Below are 4,566 nucleotides of genomic sequence, written 5' to 3' on the forward strand. Positions count from 1 at the left end.
TAGAAGGAAGGCTGTGATGTGTAGTAGGACAACAGTGGGACCCATTTTCCTTGCTTCATTAGCCAAGAATCTTATTGCTTTTCAAAGTGCTTGGTTTCCCTTTGGCAGATGCAATGAAGCAAATGGTTAGGGATTTTGAACAGGGAAATAATGATGTGTAGAACAGAGAGAATAAACGTATATGATCAGGTTAAAATGAGTTGGCAAAGTTAGTGACCCAAAGCATTATAGGAAAATCTGAGTAGTGATTTTTCACATGCAGTATTATATTTTTCTTACTTGATCCTTATTATCACACAATGTATTAGACATAAGATAATTTCTCTTTAAAAGGTTAAATATTAGAAAACAAACCAGACAGTACAGATGCCCAGATGGGCATTAGAGGTTGATCAAGAGAAATGGCTGGGAAGGGTAGGCCTGGGAATGGAAACAGGAGGCCCTTCCCATTACTGCTGTGTGGCTAAAGGTAAATGCTTTGATATCTTTGTGGTTCATTTCCTTTTCCTCATTGTGGAGCAGAGGACTCTGAGAAATAGGCAACAAAAACTTCTAGGAATCCTTTTTTTTTAATTGTCTAGAAGTTAGTAACCAAGCATTCTCATCTTTTGGCTTAAGACTCACTTACTGCTTATTGTTTTCTCTCACTTACCCAAGGCAAAAGCACCAGGAAAGGTCAGAGAACTGTGAAAACATGACATGGGGAGAGTCAAAATCCAGGTTGTGCTGTGCCCATGCTCAGCCTCACATCCTTCCAAGAGCCTTTGCTCCTTTATGCTTGTATTGTATTAGTCTCGGTTCTCCAGGAGAGCAGAACCAAAAGGAGATGACTAGCTAGCTAGCTAGCTAGAGATAGACAGATAGACAGGTAGATAGATATCAGAAGAGATATACTAAGGGGATTAGTTCATCTTGATTAGTGAGGCTGAGGTCTCATAATATGCCAGGAAAGCTGGCAGTGTAATTTAGTTAGGGTCTGAGGTCCTGAGAACTAAGGAATTTAATAGTATAACTCCATATAACCATAACTCCAAACAGCCGATGCCTTGAAAATTAGAGGAGCTGGTATAAATCCTGTTGTCCTTCTAAGAAGTAGGAACTCTGATGCGTGGGGAGAGAGAGGATGGATGTCCCAACTCAAGAAGACTGAGGAAACTTCCCTGCCCTTTGCCTTTTTGCTCTCTTTGGGCCTTCAGAGAGAATTGTATGATGCTAAGACCCACTCATATTTGGTGAACCACTGTTAATCTCCTCAACATCCCTCCAAGACACAGCCAGAAATAATACAGTGGGGTGATCACATAGCTGGTTTGCACATAGCTGAAGAGCTTCCCAGCGTGTGGGACTTATGCTGACTGTGGGAGAGTCCTGAGCAAACCAGGACTGGTCACAAGATAGTCATCCTCTTCTGCGTCCTCTCTCCACTTCTCTTCCCACAAGGTAATTTCCAGCTTTCCATCCCATCTTTAGAAAGGACCAGGGTTTCTTGAGTAAGAATTATGTACATTCTAGCTTACAGCAGCCTTTGTATGGAAAATGTGTATCTTTAAATAATAAACCCTTGCTCAATGGAGTGAAATTCTCTTACTATGAGAGGACATCAGGAAATAGCAGGTTCTACTTGAAGTGGAAGGTTACAGACAAATTCATCAACAGATATGGTAATGCAATTGTAGGTATTATATACACTGTTATTTACTTACTACCCACACTCTTTCCTCCATAGGCAGGAACATCTAAATCCACATAAGTTAAACTCTTTCACTAAAACAGGAAACACGATACAGAAAAGACTGACCCATAAAAGGTTTCCACGAATGTGGAGAGTGGGGTAGAAATGAACAGTTGTTAAAAATAAGCATAATCATATGCTTAAACATATATTTAAAACAAGCATAAACAAATCACAGTTTGATTGAGGCTTCAAAGCTGAAATAAAACCAGAGAATGGCTCATTACTGTCTTGTTCAAAGAAGGTACAAACTTATGGATGATGTGCTACAAGGAGGCCAGAGCAGCTGGGAGTGAAGGTTGTTTTGAAGTAATTGTGGGGTGGATAGCCAGTCTTCCCATGGGAGAAAGGAGGAGACCTGCTCAGATTTTATATTTCTCACAGTGATCTATGTGAGAGAGAGCTCAAAGAGCCTTCCTATTAACAATCCCCTGGAGATGCATGCATGATGATCCTGACCCACAACTGAAAAGATTACAATGGAAAGCCATGCATTCCACTCACTTCAAGGCAAAGGTGCATGAGTTTTCCTGTGAAGCAACTGGAATCATTGGCGCTTGAGACAGGAGAATAATAGACTCAGTGTAGATTCAATTTAAAAATAATCTTGCCAATAGGACTGGGTGGTAAAAGAAGCCCAACAGAAGGAGTCCTAGGTGAACTGCCCAGTGCCCAGGGGATCTGAGTTAGGGTTATTAATGACTAGCCATAGCAAAAGGCTCCTTCATTTCAAAAATGTAAACTCCCAAGAAAACTCCAAAACCATTTTCCTGGAAAAAGTGCCAGGTCTAACCTGCTGCCAAGTTCTGAGCACTCTCATGCCAGATCACAACTGTATGAGCCAGGAAGATCATTACTGAGTATTCATCTGTAGGTCTTGGAAGGGCCAGGCCTGCTGACCAGTGGCTGGGACAGAAGGAGATGACATTTAGAGGGAGAGTAAAAACTGATCCTTTTCTTCCCTTCCATCCTGTCAGTCACACAAAGCCACATCAGGACTCGAGCCGGGGTGGAAGAGGATTCTAAGGCAGATCAACTGATCATTTTTACCTGGTTGGAAATTTTTAATACTCAAATATAGAGGATATATAGAGTTATGCATATTTTGAAAAAGGTTTAGGTCTAGTTCAAAATTTCATCCAAGGGATAGGAAGAAACACATTCTTTGAAAAAAATGTAAGTTTTTTTTTCATTTAAAAATGTATTTAGAGCACATAAAACAAGGCAACATCTATTTTTTCTTCTCTGCCTCCAGAATGGGGTCTGCTGGCAGCTCTTCCACCATGGCACTGTTGCTGTCCCAGCTGGTGTTATCTCACTGGTTTCTTGCTTGGCTGTACTGTCCACACCCCTCCTGCCCACTCCTCCTTAACCTTAGGAGTACACATGCCTTCTTTGCCATTCTGCTGGCTCTCTGTTGTTTCTTCCAGTTGTGTCTTTTCTGGTGCCTCTGGAATGCTCTCGTCCTCTCCATTGTCCTAGACTTTATCCTCCACTTGTTCTTCCTCAGGAAGGAAACTTATCTGGATGCACTTGGCCTGCCCTGCTACTTCCTTCTCCCTCTCCTCCTGCCCTATGCGGGCCTGCTGTTCTGCCTGTGCAACTTCAGATGCAACTTTTCCGTATTTGTCTCTACCTTCAAGCAGCACAATCTTTTGAGTTCATTGTTAAATGAATCTGTGCTTTCTAAGGCATTTCCTTTGCTTTTGCTGGTGTCACTCCTCTATTTGAAGAAGTTAAGTTTCCACCTGTTGCTGATGAACCATTAAAGACTGGACACATTGCTTAAGGACCTGCATTAAAGCTGTTGTGACGACAGACTGCATGTGGAACACCACAGTCTCACTGAGAATCTCACTAATGAGGCGGTGGTTTCTGTGGAAACCAGCGATAGCTGTATGCTTCATTGAAAAGCCATCATCATAATCATCAGGGTCTTCTGGGAGATAGATGCTCCTGTATGACTCCCCTTTCTCCATGCTAGACTCTCTGTCAGCTTCTCCAGGATGGCCGCTGCATGACTTTGGCATTGATGCCAGTCAGGTATGCCATGGGAATTGTGATACACCTTCATGGATTCAATGTACTTGATTTTCTCTGCTTTTTGTTTGTTTAAATACTCTTGTTCCTCTTCACCGATGAGCTCTCACTACATGCCACCAAAATCTTTCCAATCTCCCACAACTATAGGTTAGGGTTGGAAGCATTTATTTCATCACAGACCTTTCTTCTGCACCTCATATAGGGCATCAGTGGCTTATCTGGTGGTTTGAGGAGTTTGGGAATCATAACACCAGAGGCAGCAAGCCCTGGCTGTTGGTGCTTGGGTTTCCTCCCAGCCCATAGGTTGTTGTAGGCAACATGATTGTACAGATTGTATTCCACAAGCCCTGGTGTGCTGCACATCTGTGTTGCAGGAACTGGGGTGGGAGGTGAGGCATAAGATAGAATTTTTGACATTTTGGAAGATTAAGTTTTCAGTTCCTTAAGAGTGGATATGAGAGATATTGTAGACAGGAAAGCTCCCACAGCTCTCTGACTCCACTTCCCTTTGTCTGAAACACATTCTTAGATTGGCAAAGGGAATCTCTCTCTCTCTCTCTCTCTCTCTCTCTCTCTCTCTCTCTCACACACACACACACACACACATACAGATCTGTTGTATTCATTCCATTTCAGTAAGCGCTGGCATTTACAAAGGGCTTCCTCCATGCTTGCCGCTGTTCTTTTACATGTGATATACACTATTCAATATTCACACAAACTCCATCAACAGATGCTATCACTTCCTTCACATGCAAATGAGGAAACTAAGTTCCAGAGATGTTAAACAA

The 4,566-nt window shown here is 42.3% G+C and overlaps 1 pseudogene; it reads right to left on the reverse strand.

Annotated features, from left to right (window-relative positions):
* Positions 1-2,963: 2,963 nt before the first annotated feature.
* On the reverse strand, positions 2,964-4,192 carry LOC101524038 (SWI/SNF-related matrix-associated actin-dependent regulator of chromatin subfamily E member 1-like; annotated as a pseudogene).
* Between the last annotated feature and the right edge of the window lie 374 nt (positions 4,193-4,566).

The sequence above is a fragment of the Ochotona princeps genome, chromosome 7, assembly GCF_030435755.1.
Source record: "Ochotona princeps isolate mOchPri1 chromosome 7, mOchPri1.hap1, whole genome shotgun sequence".
Taxonomy (NCBI): Eukaryota; Metazoa; Chordata; class Mammalia; order Lagomorpha; family Ochotonidae; genus Ochotona; species Ochotona princeps.